The following is a 22792-nucleotide window of genomic DNA, read 5'->3' on the forward strand; positions in this document are numbered from 1 at the left end:
ATACCATAATTTTTAATGCATCAGTAGTATGTCATAACGATTAATTTTGCATCATTGTTATGCCATTATTTGAATTTTTATCTGTTTAATTTAACTGTTTACCATGACTGTTACGATATGACTACTTTAATACTTATATTATGATTATCTTAGATCCAACGCAACCATTTTAATTTTAATATCAATATCTATAAACTTTGGTGTTATAATTGAGGTTGCGAATATAATAATGTTTAGTTTATTCTTCATATTCAGATATAAATTTTTGTTGTAGACGTAAGCATAGTTTTTTTAATGATAACCAATTACTAAAATAAGCTTTACTTTAATTTCTTCTAATTAATTACAGATGTTTGAGTTCCAGTTTGCGAAATGGCGTGCAGTTAATTGAGACAAATATGTTGTTACCTCATTTAAAGTGTTGTATTGGGCCTCTTAGCGACTTGGGTGGCTTCCAACTTGAGTACAATTTGAACACCCAAGCCTAGTCTTAGTCATCTGATCAGTTTTGGATGCTCTGCTAAAATCCCAACTTTAATTGCAGCTTTCTAGTTCTCAATTAATGGATTTGTTCCATCGACGCCTCTTCACCTCTTGGCGGAGTTGGCATAAAACCTTTTGTCATGATTTTGGTAGGATTTAGATTAAGGGGCACTTTAAAGGATGCCTCACTTACAGGATCTACCCATTATTTTCTTGTTCGGAATGGATGGGCAGGAGCCTTTAGGAGTAACCTATATTCATGATTCACAAAAACTCATGATTTTTTCCTAATGGAATTTATACTAAAAATAGTAGATGCAATGCTACAAATTTAAATAAAACTTCATTTTTATTATAAAAATAAGGGTCATGTATTTTCAATGATATTTACTATATTTATATTCTTAAACTGAAATAGAATCTCCCTTAATGCGCGATATCATACGCTAATTTCAAAATTAAATACCTCACTTACAGGATCTATCCATTATTTTCTTGTTTGGAGTGGATGGACAGCAGCCTTCAGGAGTAACCTATATTCCTGATTCATTAAAATTCATGATTTTGTCTAATGGAATTTATACTAAAAATGGGGGATGCAATGTTACAAATTTAAATAAAATTTCATTTTTACTATAAAAATAAGAGTCGTGTATTTTCAATGATATTTACTATATTTATATTCTTAAACTGAAATAGAATCTCCCTTAATGCGCGATATCATACGCTAATTTCAAAATTAAATACCTCACTTACAGGATCTATCCATTATTTTCTTGTTTGGAGTGGATGGACAGCAGCCTTCAGGAGTAACCTATATTCCTGATTCATTAAAATTCATGATTTTGTCTAATGGAATTTATACTAAAAATGGGGGATGCAATGTTACAAATTTAAATAAAATTTCATTTTTACTATAAAAATAAGAGTCGTGTATTTTCAATGATATTTACTATATTTATATTCTTAAACTGAAATAGAATCTCCCTTAATGCGCGATATCATACGCTAATTTCAAAATTAAATACCTCACTTACAGGATCTATCCATTATTTTCTTGTTTGGAGTGGATGGACAGCAGCCTTCAGGAGTAACCTATATTCCTGATTCATTAAAATTCATGATTTTGTCTAATGGAATTTATACTAAAAATGGGGGATGCAATGTTACAAATTTAAATAAAATTTCATTTTTACTATAAAAATAAGAGTCGTGTATTTTCAATGATATTTACTATATTTATATTCTTAAACTGAAATAGAATCTCCCTTAATGCGCGATATCATACGCTAATTTCAAAATTAAATACCTCACTTACAGGATCTATCCATTATTTTCTTGTTTGGAGTGGATGGACAGCAGCCTTCAGGAGTAACCTATATTCCTGATTCATTAAAATTCATGATTTTGTCTAATGGAATTTATACTAAAAATGGGGGATGCAATGTTACAAATTTAAATANTTTTAGAAATTGTAGGCCTTAGTTTTATACTATAGCACATTTCTAATAGGTTTAACGAATTACATGTCATTTATTTGAATTCAAATTTATTTTAATGACTTAGTATTTACTAAAAAGATGCAATTTTTAAAAAAAAAAAAATTGTTATATGGATTTGAATGATTGTTTTGAATCCTTCGAATTTTGTGCATTTGCAATGTACCCAAATTAGTAGCGAGCGAAGCGAGCTTGGTTTGCGAATCATAAGGTTGGCGAATCATAAGGTTTGCGAATCATAAGATTGCTACGCAATCTTATGATTGCGTAGCAATTTTCGGGGGTTGGCGAGCGTTAGCGAGCAGGGGGAGCAGCCCACTAGTATATAAATAAAAACAATGCACTGTACAGTCAGTTTTTTTATATATATTCACTAATCTTTGTTCTTATATATTTAACTTGAAACAAAAATGGGGATGATTTTATAACCATGTAGTTATTCATGTATCTTCTACAATTGTTTAAGCATTATTTGATTCCTAACTTTTAATATTATTTTTTTTGTGTTGCGATAGCAACGATGTATATTTGAAACCATCTGAAATTAAATCAACAGATGGTTGCTGACAAGACCTAACTGAAAATTTTTTACCTTTTACTCATTAACACTTACAATTATACAATTGAATTCCTTTGATGCAAAAAATAAAGAATTAATATCATTCAGTGAATTAGGAGAGATATGACAACTCCATTCTTCTAGATTTTTTTCTATTGAAGGATGTAATATGAAATGGATAGAATATTCAAATAAGTAGAATACAAAAAATCTCCGTCAAATTTATTATTTTTTATTTAGTTTTTAAATGAATGTAATTTGCAAAATGTTTGTAATTTACAATTGGTGGAAAGTTTGTGATTTATAATTGGTCAAATGTTCGTAATTTACAATTGCTGAAATGTTTCAAATTTACAATTGGTGCAACTCTGGTTTACGAAATTTAAAATATTTATATTTGTTTTCATCCCTTTTATTTTATTTGTATTGCAGATTCTATTACCTCAGCAGTTTTAATGGTGCTAGATGATCTTTTATCCAAATTTTATCCAGTATTATTCCAATTAAGGTGAGTAATTTAATTATAAATTAAAATATAATAAATTATTCTGAATTTTATTGTAAGTTAAAATCCAATTAGTAATGATAAACAGTAAATATTTAAAAAAATATATGTTTCATGAATTGCAAGTATCTTGCGTTATATATGAATTTAATCCTTATTTAGAAGTAACTCAATCAATTTCATGACACAGAATCCATTTCAAAGTTTATAAATCAAGTAAAAAATGCTAAAAATATCACTATGTTTAATAAGAACATAGTTCAGTATAGCATAGTTGCAAAATTAATAATTTTCTTCCAAATTGAATTAATTTATTGTATGAGCAAAAATGAAAAAAAAAAATCTGCTTGATAGTTTTCCCTAAATTATTCAACTGCGTTTATAGCGAATGTAAAATATCATTCAATTAACATAATATAATGGCATGAAATATTCGAATTATTTAAATCTTAAAGAATATTTAACGCGAAGAAACATTTTTAATAAAGTCAATTTTCATTAAAGTCATTTTTCTACTTGATGAACGCGAATAATGTTTCAAAGACCTAAAAGTGGGTAGTGAATCTTAGATTAAGAAGAAATGGTCTAATATGATTCAAGAAACGAACACACATTTCAGTTTTCAAAGTAACTTCTGTTTCTAAATCCATACAGAAGCAACATGTAATTAAAAGTCGTAAACTTTTATGTTCCAGCTGATACATCTTGCTATATTTTTATTTACTTATAGAAGTAATATGAATGTTCCAAGCAACATTTCACTTGTAGTTGTGAGATACAGCTTCACAAATTGTTGGTCTCATTTAGTATTTTGTATTCACAAATATGTATACTGAAATTCTTGTACAATAAAATTGTCTACAATAGTGACTTTTCAGCATTGGAAAGCAAATATTTCCAATTCATTTTATACTAAAGTAGACTAATTATGAAAACAAAACCTGAAATATAATTAATTAAATAATGGTTTTTTTTAAACTTATAGCTATAACTAAGTTATAATGACTATAACTATCTTTAAGCAATTTTTCATTTCATGAATTTCAACCAACGCCAATTTAAGAATTACAAAGTTGTCAGAGTGCAAACTCTCGAGTTTCAAATTGTTCCACCTTCTGTCCGATTAAGTGGATTGCCGCATGGCCTACACGGTTTTCAGTTTGTTTTAGGCAGACTTTCTACCTTAGGGACTCCATTTGGAATACATATTACGCGTGGGTATTGCTGTTCTTAGCACTCTCTTAATATTTTCAATGTATTTCAATTATTTTGTATTCACCAGAGAGCTGTTGTTCTCTGTATAATTGCAAGACACCGAATCTATTCATTTTGAAACTCACATGGTAAGATTAAAATATTTCTAATGCTTGTAGCATTGTATGTTTAGCATGTTTATCAACAGATTGGTTATTCTCTTCTATAGTTTTTATTTAACCTTTATCGAAAATTTCATATGATTTTAAAGTTTTGAAGTATTTCTTACTTTTCTCTAGTTGGTGTATTAATCCATGGGCTAATTAATACAAGTGATTGCTTAAGAGGAAGCTATACTCTTACTCTGTTTCAATGCTATATCTTGTAAAAAAAATTTAACTTTTTTATTATTAGTCAGTTTACCATAATTTTAAAACACAGAGCTGTCAAATTAAGTTTAATTATTATTGCGTTTAAAATTTTTTAATTCAGTTTCTTTTTTTAGGATTTTAAATCAGAAATTTAATTGCAATTTAAATTAAAATAAAAGTTGTTTGAAATTTCCTATTTGGTATTTTCTAATAATTAATTTAGATTTTATAAAATTTTGTCTTAATTAAAACAAACGAAAATTTATTAATGTGTTCAATCTTTTGAATTCAAATTCAAAGCAAATAACATTAGCATTTTGATGAAAAAATATATACAAAATTTTAGAAAAATAGTTTTGAAAAATCAATACACGGAATTTTAAAGAAAGTTAGCATTTTTAACAAATTCTTGCCTATAAAAATTTTGACTCTAAAGTACAATGAAAGAATTGTAAAATTTTGTTATAATTAAAGCAATAAGCTATATATAAATGTTTCTATTCATTCAAAAGTTAACTATTAATTCAAATGAGCGAAAAATAATATTATGATTTTGATGATAAACTGTATGAAACTTTATTTGTTGTTAATTTTTCCATTAAAATCTTCAAAGCAAAATTGACTTTTTTAACAAATGGTTGTCTATATGATTGTTTCCCAAGTACCGCTTCACTGACCAGTGCCGGTAGCAACTTAATATTTGCATTAAAAATAAGATAATTTTTTTTAATATTTAATGAGGTTTAGGCTCAAGTATTTTTCATTGTAAAGAGTTTACGAATGATCTGAAACAATCTGATCAAAAAATTGTTTAAGTTCCACAATTTTGTGTACATAAAAATTAAGCTAATAATCCAAATTTTTAACCTTACTTGTCAGCGATAAAACCATGAATTCAGATGAATAAATAAGATTATGATATTAAAATATACAAAGCTCTATTTGTTGTTAAATTTTTCATCATAAAGGTTAAGTAAAATTGGCATTTTTAAAAAATCTAAATAATTGTGATTCTAAAGAATTATAAAATTCTGTATTAATTAAAACAAAGAGAAACATATAAATCTTTCGCCGTCGATTGAAATTCGTCAGAAAATATTAACAACCAAAGTTATGATTTTGTTTATAAAAATCTTTTAGCGTTTTTAATTTATAATTATCTTTAAGTTTAGTAGAAAAATAGTAAACAAGAAATATAAATGGTCTTTTTTGTATCTTGAAAATATGTGATAAATCCTAAAAGTTTCCTTGGAACTTGATAAATTTGGTTTAATAAAATATGCATAATTTTCAAGTGCGAACTCTATTTCGAATTTGTTAGCTTAAAATAGCAAGAACTTGTCATAGAAGACTAAAAAGTAGAAAACGATAATTATTTTCATTAACTATTTTTCTATACGCATCTAAATGGTGTTTTAACCGTGAAAAATAGCATCGAAACTTGGATTGCTTATAGTTTCCTAAGTACTGTTTAGCTTTTGAAAACAATTTAATTACCTACACAGTTATCGTGTCCAAACATACAATTGGTTTGTTTAACGGTGTTGCCATTCTCTTGGAACTAAAAGGCTTTTACCTATCACCGGCAAAACTCATTCATCTTCACTTCAGCTTTCAGATGGTGTCTCTATTATGCAGGCATAAATCTTCATTAACTTTGTGTTAAACAAAAGCTCAATATCGAAATGAGTCAAGCATAAAATAGCGTGCAATTTTTCTTTATTAAGAATCCCTGTGTTAGTTGAATTAAAGCTATGGGGAAGAGTATGGATCGCGACCTTATGATTCTAAATGAGATGAGATTAGGTTGATTTCCTGGGGTAATACTCTTTTGAGTTACGCGAGCATTATTTTTTGGATATCGAGTAAGGGTACTTGTAAACTTTTATTTTCGGGAAAGAATACTAATTTTAGAATAACGGGACTTGTAAACTTTTATCTTCGGGAAAGACGGGACTTGTAAACTTTTATCTTCGGGAAAGACGGGACTTGTAAACTTTTATCTTCGGAAAAGAATACTAATTTCAGAATAACCGTCTTGAAAATTTTATTTACAGGAACTTATAATAATTATAAATAAAAGATCTTGTAAACTGTTAGTGCATCAGGTTTTCTTTGAAACTCTCGCCAAGGAGAGAAAAAAATTCTCTGAATATACCTTAAACTATAAGCTGAGCTATAATTTCAAACTGTATACTATTTTAACATAAAAACATAAAGAATTAAACGTACAAATATCTTAAACATTAAAAAAAAAGTTTTTAAACTTCTTTTTTTTTAAAAAGAAAAAAAATCCTGTTCTGGCGAGGCATTTTTTGCCAAGATGAAAATTAAATAAATTAATGAGCAGCTTTAAATTTTACGAGACATAGCTATGCAAATTTGGTCGTAATTTTTCAAGTTCTAGAATAGTTATATAGCAAATGATTTTTATTTTTTAAACACATAAAGATTATCTCCATATTGATTTTGGTCTAAATTTTCTTATTTAGCACATAAGGTGCTGATAATTATGTGCCAAACTGAACCTAATTGTCATGAATAACTGCTTCACACTCAAAAGTATTCTGCTTTTTTCAAATTGAAATACGGAGAATAATATAAACGCATTTTTTGTTTTTATTAAATAAAAAATATTTTATAAAATATTTTTTGAATCATTTTATTTATTGAGATACATAATATTGAAGAAAAATTACTTAAATTTAAGTTTCAAGGTTGAAAGTATTTTAAAACCTTTTAAAGGCTTTTAAATACTTACAATGTTTAAAAATTAAAACTCTTACAGTTTTACAAACGACATTAATTTTTTTCTCATAAAAATCTGTTCCATTGAATTATTCAATTTTCAAATTTAAGATAAGTCATCTTGAAACTTATTCAAATTTTTTGTCTGCAAGTTAACATAAAAAGCAGCATTAAATTTGACTTATGTTTAAATAACTGCCTTAAATCGTCAAACTAATTTTATCTAATTTTTCCTTTTATGAAATTCCATATTCTAGGACTGTGGGGTTTTTATTTTTGTTGTAGTTTAAGTAGTAAACTACATTTGAGAAAACGAAAATATTCGAAAAAATTTTATTTTATTTTACGTTATTCCAACAATTTTTTTCAACTATTTCATTTGTGTAGTTAATTATCTTTTTGTTGTCTGAAAAACTAATTTCAAGGTTACAAATAAATAAAGAATACAGTACATTTAATAAATGTGATAGAGTCTCGTGTATGATGAGAAATTAGATGGAATGTTATGTATTGATATTTGAAAGCAGACTAAGAGTTAGTATTAATAATTGAAAGTTTTAATATTAAATGGATTTGTTGTAGTCATGTATATGAGTAGTTGAATAATTTTTTGTATTTAGTTTAATATTTTAACACTTAGTAAGACATTAATATTTTAGTAAAATATTTCAACAAGAAAGTTTTTTTTACAAATGTATTAAATCTCTTATCATATAACAATATGATCTCCAATTTTAAAAATATGTTGTTTTTTTTAAAAATTAAATTATAAAATGATTATTGCCCGGAAAAATTTCATGAAAGGTTACAAATTGAGTATAATGTAAAAAATTGCAATTATAGGATTACAAAATAATTATAATCCGGAAAACTTATAAAATGTTACAAAATTATTATGATGCGGAAAATTCTGGTTATTAAAGGAAATGTGAAAAATTCTTAAAATAGGTTAAAAAATTATAACAATGTAAAAAAATTCTTGTAAAAAAAGGTTACATTTAAAACAATATAGGAATATATATTGTATAGGAATATTAAAACTATATACGCTTATAAATATTTTTACTAAACTTTTCATAATCTACATTTCTGGTTTCAATGCAAAGGGTTATGTTTTCAAAGGGGAAAATTTTCTAAAAGCAATCGATTAGATTCACTTGCCAAGACTGACAGCCCAAGGACATTAGGAAAAAAAAAACGTTTTTTATCCAATTTAGAAAACCTTTCTTAAGAAACTGGATAACAATTCAGAAGATGTATCCTTTCTCGCTAAGATATTGGCTTCCCATTTTGTCTCATTCTTTGATTTATTTCTTTTCACATTGCCCTACTTAACGATATTGATGTGCTCTTTAACAAATTTATCGCATCCCCTACCCCCCAAAAAACTATTTTTTAAAATACGCCGATTTGTCCGGCTAAAAGAACAGGAAAGAATTATGTGACAAATATTTCAATACCTTTTCTCGGTATTATGATTTTCATTTTTTTAAAGAAAAAAATATTTTACTTATAGCGTATTAATTTTACATCTGCATCCGAATTACAAAAGCAAAATAAAATGTCAATAATTATAATCAGGTGAATACGTTTTATAATTAATTTCTGGATTTATTATAATCAAATTAATAATAAGTTATAAATAAATTACGTCTTTCAATACTGATGTTATGTTTTAAAAATGATTTTTTTACAAATGTATTAAACATCTAAAGAAAAAAATATTTTACTTATAGCGTATTAATTTTACATCTGCATCCGAATTACAAAAGCAAAATAACATGTCAATAATTATAATCAAGTGAATACGTTTTATAATTAATTTCTGAATTTATTATAATTAAATTAATAATCAGTTAGAACTAAATTACGTCTTTCAATACTCATGTTATATTTTAAAAAGGTTTTTTTGACAAATGTATTAAACAACTGTCTGATTATGTAACATGATCTCTCATTTTAAAAGCATTTTTAAAAAAAAAAAAAAGTAAAATTATAAGATGATTATAAGGCGGAAAAATCATATGAAAGGTTTCAAGATGATTATAATGCAGAAAATTGCAATGCAAAATAATTATCATGCTGAAAACTATCAAAAAAAGTTACAAAATTATTATCATGAGGAAAATTCTTTTAAAAAGTTATAAAAATGCGAAAAATTCTAAAACAAGCTATTAATATTATATAGAAAGTATAGACATTATATACACGGTGAAAAAATTTTTGCTGAAATTAACGTACAGCATTGAATTGACATTTCTGATTAAAAAAAATTATTCTGGTTGATAAACCAAAATATACGGCATTTAAATCATTCGTAATTTTTTCGTTCATGTACGGCATATCCGAAATTCTGGTTTTCAAACTCATAGCTCTTATAAGACATTTAGTAAAAATTATGAACTTAAAATGTGGATTCAATCGAATAAATGGTTTTTATTCCATTGTCAAAGGTGATAAAATTACCAATTTTTTCCGCATTTAACAAATTTTATCACGTCCTGTAAAATAATATTTTACAATGAAATTTACCGAAATCATTACCAAAGCGCTTCGGTAAAGATTACCGAGCTTTTTGGTGCTCTCATAGAGCCAAACACACGATAAATTTTAACATATTCTGGTCGTTTTGACCATGCTTTTTTTTTTCTCTCTGTGTGCTCATTTCCAATAAAAAGTCTAAAATGATTTGAATATTTTATACTTCGCTAAAAATTCAAGACATTCTATTCATAACTACGGTACTCTTTAATGCCAGCATTTTATATTTTACCGGTAATATAAGCACGCAATAAGAATATGAGGGATTCGAAAAATCTAATCTTGTTGTGAAAAAATTTTCTGACCTACACTTTCACCTAACTTACCAGAATTTCCTCTTTTATTCTTATTACCATACATACATAGTTAACTCTTTCTTCTTTATGAAACCTTTGTATAATTCCAGGTATTCGCCTATTCCGGGAAGCGGTACTTTTTTTCTTTTTCTTTTATGATCATTTTTCAGCAAGGCGATGTAAATTGTGGCAAATTAATGTGTTTATCCAGCGTAATCTTGCGTGTTCTTTTGTAATAGGATGGTATAATTGTTTGGTACCCAAAACCTTTTCCGGAAGTCGACACTTACTCGTTGGGGCGCATTTCCGATGAAAACGTCACTATTAGAAATCGCGTTCAGTGTTATTTCGACAACATATACTGCTTTTGTTATCAATTCTTTATTGTTTGCCGAGTTTTTGATGGAATAACAGAAACATAAATACTCAATTTTTATTGACGGCACGATAAAATGTTAATATTTGGTTAGCAAGAAAGTAATTTCGGTTTTTTTGTGTGTGAAATAAAAATCAATTTTTTTCTAACTAACTTTAATGAGTCAAATATATTCACTTCTGTTCGATGACCTTTTGCTATCTTTCTTGTAACTTCATGATACCACGCTCATAGAACTTCTGGTCCTTATCAGCAAAAAACTCAACCAGTTGCGGTTTGAGATAATCATTTACTAAAATATTTACCATTTTAAAAGTTTTATAAATTTCTAAAGAAATGATGGTGCAAGGTGGAGGCTATATGGGAAATCGCAAATGAATCGTGTTCCACCATGACAATACGGAGCCTCACACTTATTTAGCAACACGTTCGAAATTATTGGAGCTTGGTTGGGAGATGATGTCACATCCCCATAAAGCTCCAACCTTGCATCATTGAATTATCATATAATTTTAGATTTACCAAACTTTTTGAATAATAAAAATTTCATTAGTGACGATGACCTCAAGTCGTACTTGGTAGAGTTTTTTGTTGATAAGCTCCAGAAGTTCTGTAACCGCGGGATCAGGAAGATAGCAAAAGATCATCAAATAGAATTTGACTCATTGAATTTCACTTTTGTATGGAAAAGAAAATTGAGTTTTATTTCTCACTGGAAAACCAAAATTACTTTTTTCCCAGTCCAATACTTTACTGATTCTTAATAAGTACAGCCTGTCTTTTTTAAAACTTTTACTGAAAATACTTGCGTTTAATTAAAAATTAACACATAAATAGGCATTGACACTCAAATCCTTATTGTCACTTATGATCAGAAACTTTAATATTTTTCAGACTGAAATACAATTAATTTAATTCTGCTTAGACAATTAGTTGTGCAATTGTCTGATGCTAATTGCTTACATTTTCAAGTCTGGCAAAGCTTAGCTACTATTTCACACCAAATGCAAGTTATTTCATCTCAACGAATTTAATAAATGTTTTCTGCAACTATACGGTTTTCTCGAATCCCCGTACTTACTATACCCTTTTAGAATACTTTTTAAAAATGATACATTAGGGGTCACCAGTTAATAGAGCAAAATATTTTTTATATCGCAATTCAAAATGGCAGATGAAATTTTTGTTGCAGTGAGTAAATCAACTACACGCATTCAATATTCAAATAGCAATTAAAATGAATCGATTGTATTCGTGTCGTCCATACAATAGCTTTTAAAGTATCTGATAAATAATACTCTGTAGCAAAATATTCTTCATATCGACAATTCAAAATAGCAGATGGAATTTTTGTTGTAGTCAGTTAATCTACTGCACGCATTGAGTGTTTAGTAATAAAAATGAATTGATTATATTTATGTAGTAGGGTACATACAATAGCTCTCTAATCCTACTGAATATACTGTCTGGTAATAATGAAGGTTGATTTCATTAATCTAGGAAGAAAAAAAAAGGAAAATAGGGAGACATGATAAATATAGGGTCAACAAAAATCTCGTTGACAAAAATTCTAAAAGTAGCTTAAAGATACTTTTGTAAGGAGAAAGATAATTTGAAAACTGTTCGATCATGCTTATTTATTTATAAACAGATTAATGTTGTAAGAAAGAAATAAGGGGAAGGTGTTTTTTTCGAACTTTTTTGCATTAACGTCGGAAATAAAATAAAAATATTATAAATGTTTTAAAAAAAATCACAATAACGGAAAGCTAGCAATTTTTAACTCTTATTAGCTTACAATTGCTGTATCTTTAATCGATTCAGTGAATAATCGATTTAATATCAATCGATTCAGATTCCTTTAGAAAATGAACTAAAAGTATTCACTCTTCCAAGAAGAAACTAACGCTTTTGAGCCAGGCTTTTTCTCTGCAGTTTTTGATTGGATCAACGCTTTTGGTCTGGTTTGCGGGTATAGAAATATTCTGCTGTAACCGGATCAATTTCGTTCGTAACGCTGAATCAGTAATTGCAGAGATTTTGCATAGTGTGTGTCTTACATTGACCGTAACGCTAACTTTATTTTCTTCCCCTCAGCAATACTGAAATTTGTTGAAAAAATTTCGGGCATGTGTTGCAAAGCTCAAATAGCGTTAAAGTTAAGAGAAACGTAAACTCCTATTAAAATCTCTAATATTAAAGCATTTTGACGGTATAACTATAAAACTTATCGAACTTATACTGGATTTAAGTAGATTCTGGACTTTTTTTTTTCATTTTGATGCTGGAAAACTAATTTTTATGTGCTATGCACTATACTTAAAAAGACAAGCTTAACAAATTAAGAATATATTAATATTATTATGCATAATTATTTGCATTTATACAAAAAAAAATTCTAAAATATTTAAAACGTTAAATTTGTCTGTCTAATACATGCTTCTTTAAACTATCTTTCTTAATTACGTTACTTTGTTTACGTTTTGATCAATAAAGAAAATTATTGAAGGATTTTTGGTTTAATGACCTTATGCCAAGATTTTCTAAATTCATGCTGGCATACAAAAAAAAACTCGTGTCCCACGAATGAACAAAATCCGCAACATCGTGACCTTCCATGGAACTTAATTATTGAAAGATTCTCTGCGTGACTGCGAAAGCTGAGCTTGCAGATTCGGGGCGTGTCCTGTCTCAAATGGAATATATTTTCCCAACCATCTTTAAAAAAGCTGTTGATGATTGGCCATTAATCCATGATTTCTTGAAAACTATTTTTATTTATTTAGCCCTGATAAGATATCATCTTTGGCTGTCGAAGACTTAATCGTCTGACATGACTGATTAAGAACTTCTACGTATTTCGTGTTGAAGTTTAATCCAGAATAGCTACCGAACTGAATAAAACTCATGTTCGATTGTGAAGTTAAGCACACCACGTGGGGAAAGATAGTGTGAAAAGGAAGCTTATCTTATGTTTTGGTCTGATATCTTATAAATTGCTCTTTTATGCTCATAATGCTAGAGTGTGGTAATAAGTTAATGATAAGCTGATATAAGTAATAACTTCTGTTCCGGTTATTCTGATAAGTAATATTTATTTTTAGCAGTTAGTAATTGCTTTCTCAATTATTTGGTAAAGTAAAAGTGAATCTAACGGGCGTTGCCAAGTTGGCGAAATTCTAACCAATTGGCACACCCGTAACTAGTGTTAAATGAAGATTCCATTGCAACAAAATTTTGTAAAACAGCATCTTAATTTAACTTTTAGCAAAATATATTCAACAAGGAACCATAATATCAGCTCCTTGCACCATAGTATTCAGCAAAACTTTACCGCAATCTTAATCAGGTGTAAAACTGAGCTATGTTTACGTTCAACTCAAAAGCATATTAAAGTTGCAACGACATTGGACTATATTATATTTTAAAACGTTTCGAAATTTCAAACAGTGTATGTTTGTCTTACTTTTTTAAAGTGATAGCCTCAATTCTTTCTTTTTTTTTCAGTTATTCATTTACTTGATTTTTATAATTTTTTTAAGTAATGTTTTAATTATTATCTTTGAAATATACATAAGAATATAGACTAAAAATGAAATAAAGTTCTCCCTCAAAAGGCTGTTGTTGGCTAAAGGGGTAGTGGCAGATGATGCACTAACGTTCTTGACCAACAACATGATGGCGTGGCAATAGGGTTAACATTGCGAACCAACCTCTTTTACTCATATCCCCATATATTTAGAAAATGTAATAAGATTAAGAAAATCTGTTTGTTTCACCAAATTCAGCGCAAAAAATTATTAGATAAGTGCACACATTTACTATCCAGATTCAAAAATAATTAAAGCTTGCTAAATAGCTTAATTTGAGTCAGAATCAGATTAAGTTTAAACCTAAACATTTAATCTTAGACTTAGTTATCTTCTTTATTTAACCCTATTTGCTAAAATAAAAGATGTATTCAAAAAATATGCAGTAGTAGTTGCTGTTGTGGCTACTAATGCCACTTGCCAACGAGCAAGCCTGCTTGGTGAAACCAAGCGCATTTAATACAGATGGTGCGTTTCCTGTTTTCAGTGGTGCCATCTATAGCCGAGAATACGACTTCAGCCACACACACGCCTTAGCCCGTTTTCAGGGCTGACCCATTCATACATCCATTTATTTATCCACAAATCGTAATTTTGATCTGAACCAGAAAACGATCAATCTCTGATTCCGGACCCCCAGAGGTTTTCATCTATGCAGTAGTAGCATTTTATTTTATAATTTATAACCGTCGTTGAGCAGCCAAACAATTTTTTGTTAACAATTACTAATGTACAACTCAGTAGTCTTATAATTTTGAACCCAATCCAGAAGGCAAGAATCAGCATTGGGAGAAGTTTTGCCTTCGTGGCGGACTTTTTGATGCAACTAACCAGCATTTGCGTTCCATGGAGAGGAAAACCTCCTACGGTTAACCTGACGGCAAGGGAACTCTAACCCATCCGGTAGTAGTACTTTATTTGCGTAGAACTAGACCTAAACAATGGGTTATTGGCGACGGAACAGTTTAACGAAGACCGATAGCGTGTTTCTCGGGATCTCTTCGCAAACTATTTAAAGTGGTCACCCACCCGCTCACTGACCTCAACCTGTAATCCTTTACTTCGGTGATCTATGGGTACCGAGTCTTACAATCAGTCCTCGGTGGGACTCAAAAAAATATAACTTTATAATTAAAGTTATGTAGAGTGTTTATGAATGTCGATGAACTACATAATTAATCACTCATTCATTTTCGCATTTTTGAAGATTAGAGTGTAATATATTTTCACTAAGAGTAAGAAATGTGACACAAACTGATGCTTACCTACTTTATAAATCATTTATATTTGCCTTGATGTATGCTTAAATGCAATTTCTATGCACAGCTGATAGATCCATTCTTTGTGCTCCCTGTCGGTTTTCTTTAACTCAAAACATCAAACTGCATTCGTTATTCTGGAAAAAAGTTCGAATGTCTTCAATTGTCGCATTTTTCCCGAGACTTTATTGTGTTTTCTGACAGAAACAATGATAATATGTAAATGAAATATGAAAAAGATCCGAAATAAGTAATTCGGAAGCCGTGCTTGATATTGTACGATTTATAAGTCAATTTTAGCGTTTCTTTCCGGAAATAAACTTAATTTAATCGTCATTTTAACATATTGTAAATGCGTCTTTATTCCAAACTAAATCATTATCACCGTGAAGTACTTACCAATTACAATTGAACAAATTAGTATTTCTTTCTGCACCATCACTAGTTGTTAAATTTTTTAAACAATTTTATGTAACAAACTTATTTTCGATTTAGAGAACCTGAAATTGTTTTAATTTATTTATTTAAATATAGAGAATAATTTATTGTATATCAACACCAAATATGGTAACATCAAGGTATTGAAGTATAACACTTTAGAGAGCTCTCGGTTTATAGTGCCTCACCAAACCAGGTGAATGTTCTTTTACATGGCTTGGTCTAAAATTGTAACACTAAATTTAGCAACACTAAAATTTATAATTACAGTAAAATAAGATACACACATGAGTCCGTAAATTTTTTTTTCACTATGCAATTTGAAATAAGAATAATCAATTTAGGATACATACATATGCACTAATTCTTAGAATAAAATTAGTTAAACAAACATAACGCGTAGCACAGTGGTTTAACAGATCTGAAGCGGATAAAAATTATGCATTATCAAATTATTTAATACAGTTGATAGAGACTCAAAAATTAAAATATAAATATCTTTGTTATTTAACTAAAACATACATATTTTAATGGTGAACTTTTGTTTATGTTGATAAAAGCAGCATTAAAAGGCACAACAAACTCGCGTCAACTTGTAATCGATTGTAAACATTCTACAGATGTTATAAAATGTGCGGCAACATTGGTGTTTTCGGCAACGAAAATATTCAACGTTTGGTGTAAAGGCGTTTGCGCTTGGTGTAAATTTTTTCCATTGTAAGTGTTTTAGATTTAACTAAACTTTTTAGATTGTACATGAAAGCTCAATTTGGTGTTAACTTTTTTAAAACAAATTCGTTTTTTTCGTCACTGAATTCGAAGAAATATTACACCACAGTTTTTATTATAACAACATATCAACAACATAATTATAATCATTATTGACCATGATAAATATCAAAAACGATAAAGTCGCTAAGTATTATAAGTCGTGATAATTTTCTAAGACGATAAACTTTGAATACGATTATTTCACGAACATTACCCGTAACGATAATTATCAAATATTATGTTCTCATAAGCCTTGATGAATTCAATTTTCCGAAATAAAAATATGAGCAAATATAAATTATCTTTAAATTTAAAAAAAATTATCACAATTTATAGTGAAATATCAATATATCCTGATGATAAATAGAATTTAAAATATCCGCACTAAAAATTACAAGTAAATTACAAGTCAATGAAAATATACTTTTTAATGAGACTACAGACAGAAAAATGCAAAATGCTTTACTTTGATGAGTCACATATCATATTTAAACTTAATGGCTCGTATCTTTGCGTGATGAATCTTCATCAGCAATTGTACATGTACTGATCAAATATGTAAGTACATTTTTAACTTCGGTCGATAGTTATGATAATCTCCAAAACAGTTACCAACATTACATTAAGAGTTTGCTTTGTTTTGGGATATCGTTGAAAGTACAACAGTTTTATTTCGAATTTATAACGGATTTTAATTATTCAAGATTAATAGAAGTTATCTCTGACTTCTACACTAAATGATGCCTTAAAGCAGTGTTTCCCAAACTTTTGACTTTTGTGTTCCCCTTCTAAATTTTTCGTAACGCTGTGTACCACTAATAAAAAAATGAATGTATTTTTTACTATAAAAAATTACACTAAAGTTAAAAATCACAACTGGCTCTTGAAACAACTAATTATTAACTGTTAATTCTGCAAAAACTAGCCAATTGAAAAATACGTAATCGTAGATTTTAATTTCTAGCTTTGTTTTTTTAAAAAAATTTGAAATTTTCGTTTGTAGCAAGATATTTCGCACAAGAACGCGTACCCCCGCTAAACTGTTCCCGTACCCCTGGGGGTACGCGTACCACACTTTGGGAAACACTGCCTTAAAGGAATAAGGCTACAAATAAATGAAATGTTGTTGTTGTGTTGTTCTTGTTTCTAATCACCAGCAAGTCTGTTGGGTGAAACCTGTAGAATTTAAGGCAGAAAGTGCGTTTCTTCGTTTAAAGAGGCGTCATCTATGACCAAGAATATTCTTTCAGCCACACACACGTCTCAGCCCGTTTATAAGGCGGACCCATTCATACATCCATTCATTCCGCAGATCGTAATTTTGACCTGAACCAGAGATTGATCAATCTCCTATTCAGTACCCCCAGAGGTTAGATTTGTTATGGGAAGATGGAGGACTTTGTCACCCGATTGATTTAACGTGTGCCAGTAGTCATTTTCCACATCGATAGTTTTTGACCGGCGGGAATCGAACTCACTTCCTCTTGGACATGGGCCCAACGCCCTACCAGCTAAGCTATCCCAACCACAATTAATAATATTGTTAATTAATAAATGAATTAAATATTATTAATTAATAAATGAATTAAATTTATAAATGAGTTAAGAGAGATAATTATGTTTTGCGACAGAAAAATATAAGCGTTTGTTACAAAAAGTTTGCTTGAATGTTATTTTAAATATTTTAGCTAATTTATTTTTCTTTTTTGCTAAAATAGGAGTCAATTTAGGCATAATTTCTTAACTCTCATGAACGCTTATAAAGAAATGAATAAACTGCATACCTTTTCTGAAACAAAGCATTCAGTTTGATAAATTGTTAATCCGCATTTCAAAATTGAAACATTTATCACTTGGAGTTTTGGAAAGAGTTTCTATAATAAATTTAGGCAAACACCCCGTTGTGCTTTATTTCGATCGAGAAACCCTTTATTCGATTGAATTTTCATCGCCAAAGGATACTTAAAGCTTCATCTATTTTTCCTTGTTTTGAAACTGGACCTCAAAATAAATTTAACTGTAAATAGTTTTCGGAATAAAGTTATTTTTTTATTTTATACGTTGAAATTCCATGCACCAAGTGTGAAACTTTTTAGCATTAGTTCGTAAAGAAATTTCTAGGTAAGACTCATCGAAACAGTTGCGCTAATAAGATACTCTTTTAAAAGTATCCTCACAATATTTATCCTTTAATCAAAGCAAATAAGGGTCAGGTTAAAGGGAAAAGCCTTCTCCTCTAATATTTTAAGGACATTATACGAACACAATTTCTTTATTTGCTAAGTAACTAATTCATACTTTTTATTTTATTTAATACATTGAAATGTGTTTTATTGAATCTATGGAATTGAAATTTTTACAGTTTAAGGTTCTAAATGTTTTTTGAAACTTGAACTTTATTTGTTCGAAAGTCAATTGTGTGTGCATACCTTACACCTTACATATAAACATTTTATTTTATTTTATAACCGGCATCGAACAGTCAACCAGATTCTGAATTTACGACTGTCATTATTCAACTCCGTAGCCTAGTAATCTTGAACCCAATCCAGAAGACAAGGAAACTGCTGAGAAAGCAGTGAGACAAGCTAGCCTTCTTGGAGAACTTTTCCCCGCATTTGCATTACAAGGAAAGAAAAACCTCGAAAAAATCCCGTGGTTTCTCCGACGGCAAGGTTATTCTAACAACGACTGCCAATGTTCAACTCAGCTCCGTATCCTTGTAATTTTGAACCCATCCAGAAGACGAGGGAACTCCTGAATAACGTATTGGAAGAAATTTGACTTCCAGGAGGACTTTTTGATAAAGTTAATCAGAATTTGCGCTTCATAGAGAGGAAAACAACGAAGATCTCCCATGGTTAGCTTGATAGCAAGGAGCCTTTAATCCATGATTAGTCTAATACTAAATATATTTTACGTCAGCACTGTGGTAAGTGCGAGCCGGCAGCAGAATTCGTGTCAACCAATCACCGCTGGAATACGAACCAAGTCACCTCATTAGGAGGCAAACGCTGCATCCCCTGAGCCAGCAGGGCTCATTGATAAAAATTTTTATGAATCTGAAAAGAAAAAAGAAAGAAAGAAATATTACGATTTGACAAAATGACATTTACACAACAATAAAGCAATTTTGAGTGTTAGAGCCTGGCAAGTGAGTTTTTTATAACCCAGTCCATTATTAAACTCTACTAGGCACGTGCAATCCGTGTGTCCTCAAGGTATTTATGCATTGGTAATCCTTACATTAAAACATTCTTTTCTCTTGTACAGATGTCATTCCATTAAATCAAAACAAGAAGTGATCAATATTGCTGATTGATGATCAATCTTACCAGCTTCACAACTGAAAACGAAGTTGGGTGTGTTTTTCATCGAGTCTTACGCCCATGTTTTTTTAAGCAATTTTTCTTCTCGGTTGATATTACAGATTCCCCTTTATCTATTGATTATCTTCCATTACTGGGACTAATAATTTATAAATTTATATTTGTACAGCCTGAGGACATTGTTCTTCTTTTTTAAAATCAGTTGCAATTAATCAGTTATTGAAGGATGATTGTGGTTGCCAAAACTGGTGCCTTAATAAATAATAACGCTTAATAAATAATGTGAAGTGCTATCCCATAAACATAAACATGAAGTTTATTTATCATATTTAAACATGTGGATGATGTTAATTTTAATAACTTCATTGAAAAAAAAATAGCCTGAAATTATTATCCATTTTAATTTAATATCGGGTTATAATTCTTTTTTGGTGCTTTTGGCTTGCTTTTTTCAACAATGGCTGAGGACTAATAAAAAAAAATTTCAAAATTAGTCAACTTGAAAATCATACCTCTTCTGTCATAGTTTTTTATTTGATAAAATAAAATTATTTGACCAATGTCCCTTTGATATATTTTTTTAAGCTCTAATTACAAGCAAAAATTTTGGTATTTTTCAATTGCAAAAAACAGTCGAATAGTTACTAAAAAATTCTGTTAGATTATCGGAATTATATTTGTACTAAAATATAAAATCCAAAAAAAAAGTAGGTAGAAATTTTTTTTTAAATATATATTTAAAAATTCCATCAATAATTGATTTTGTAAATTACGTAAATTTAAATTATGATTAACTATTTCTCTTAGATCTAAATAACTGCAAATAAGTGCATGTTTGAAAAAATATTGTTTGTAATAGCCGTGTTTGGAAAGAAAAAGACTCCTGTGTTTCATACTGTATTTCATAACCATAAACTATTAAAATACTAAATATAATATTTTTCACTCTTTTTGACCTAAATTAGAAAAAAAATTAAAAAAGTAATTAATTAAAATAAAGAATAAATTATAGAATAAGGAAAAAAAGTATGAAATGTGTTTAATAAAAATTCTGCATCTAAGTATTGCGGTGGTCTATTGTTAATTTTTAATAGATTTATTAGCTAATAGATAAACAGTAACTAACAGATTTTTTTTAAATAAACAGTAATTATCATATCATTTAAAAATGGTACACACATATTTTTTTCTCATAAATATCTTGAGAATTTAAATGTTAGGGGAAGAATTATGCTGTTTTTTTTTTAACTTTTTTATTATCAGTTGTAAATGTATGTTCTTCTTTATTGTGGTTGAATAATTCACCCATTTTTTTGTTGTTACAATTTATAATGCAACAATTTGTACCATATTTTATTTATAATACAATATTTGCATTTGATTTCTCTACTATATTGTAAATATATAAAGTAATATCTAATAACCATAGGTATACATTTTAACGCCGTTAGAAAAAAAAATGTTTTACTTAAAATTTAACTTCCGAAAGCTTTGGTATCTTAGCAGCTATTTAAAATATCGGGATTAAAACTATGATTTTTACAAAAGTATTCCAAAAAAAACCCATCAAATTTACGTTCCGAATACATTAATTTATTTATATTATATTCAATAACATTCAAAATTTTTGTTCTGAGAAGTTGACTAATTTTTCAAATTTTCAAGAAAATTACCTGAAATTAAAATGCAGAAATGTCTTTGCCCTTCAAGCCTTTAAATTTTCATCATAATCAAAATTGAAAACGTCATAAAACCAGAGAATAATATTCAAAAAGGATTTTAAAAAATATATTGCCTGTGAATACCGTTAATTACGAGACAAATAAATTATTTACAGGCAAATACCATTATAACTTTCATGCTGATGACGGTTAAAGACAGTAGTCTCTTCTTTGTTTAGTAATAATTGTTATAGAGGTACGTCGTAACATTTTGTCAAAATACCATCACGCGATATCATCAAAATTTCAATCAAAAGNATTTTAATAACTTCATTGAAAAAAAATTAGCTTGAAATTATTATCCATTTTAATTTAATATCGGGTTATAATTCTTTTTTGGTGCTTTTGGCTTGCTTTTTTCTACAATGGCTGAGGACTAATAAAAAAAAATTTCAAAATTAGTCAACTTGAAAATCATACCTCTTCTGTCATAGTTTTTTATTTGATAAAATAAAATTATTTGACCAATGTCCCTTTGATATATTTTTTTAAGCTCTAATTACAAGCAAAAATTTTGGTATTTTTCAATTGCAAAAAACAGTCGAATAGTTACTAAAAAATTCTGTTAGATTATCGGAATTATATTTGTACTAAAATATAAAATCCAAAAAAAAGTAGGTAGAAATTTTTTTTAAATATAGATTTAAACAATAATTGATTTTGTTAACTACGTAAATTTAAATTATGATTAACTATTTCTCTTAGATCTAAATAACTGCAAATAAGTGCATGTTTGAAAAAATATTGTTTGTAATAGCCGTGTTTGGAAAATACTATTACGCAAGAAAAAGACTCCTGTGTTTCATACTGTATTTCATAACCATGAACTATTAAAGTACTAAATATAATATTTTTCACTCTTTCTGACCGAAATTAGAAATAAAATTAAAAAAGGAATTAAATAAAATAAAGAATAAATTATAGAATAAGGAAAAAAAGTATGAAAATATGTTTAACAAAAATTCTGCATCTAAGGTTTGACTTCTAAAGTAATTTAATGTGTTGCGGTGGTCTATCGTTAATTTTTAATAGATTTATTAGCTAATAGATAAACAGTAACTAACAGATTTTTTTAAATAAACAGTAATTATCATATCATTTAAAAATGGTAT

General features: G+C 28.5%; 1 protein-coding gene across 3 annotated transcripts in view; it reads left to right on the forward strand.

Annotated features, from left to right (window-relative positions):
- Positions 1–22792, forward strand: part of LOC107449648 (macroglobulin complement-related) — a 122029-nt gene that overhangs the window by 42792 nt on the left and 56445 nt on the right. For all 3 annotated transcript variants that reach the window (XM_071182069.1, XM_071182068.1, XM_071182067.1), the window contains exon 2: positions 2974–3049. The gene's annotated coding sequence lies outside the window, so the exon portion shown is untranslated. The remainder of the gene's footprint in view (positions 1–2973; positions 3050–22792) is intronic.

The sequence above is a fragment of the Parasteatoda tepidariorum genome, chromosome 6 (assembly GCF_043381705.1).
Source record: "Parasteatoda tepidariorum isolate YZ-2023 chromosome 6, CAS_Ptep_4.0, whole genome shotgun sequence".
Taxonomy (NCBI): Eukaryota; Metazoa; Arthropoda; class Arachnida; order Araneae; family Theridiidae; genus Parasteatoda; species Parasteatoda tepidariorum.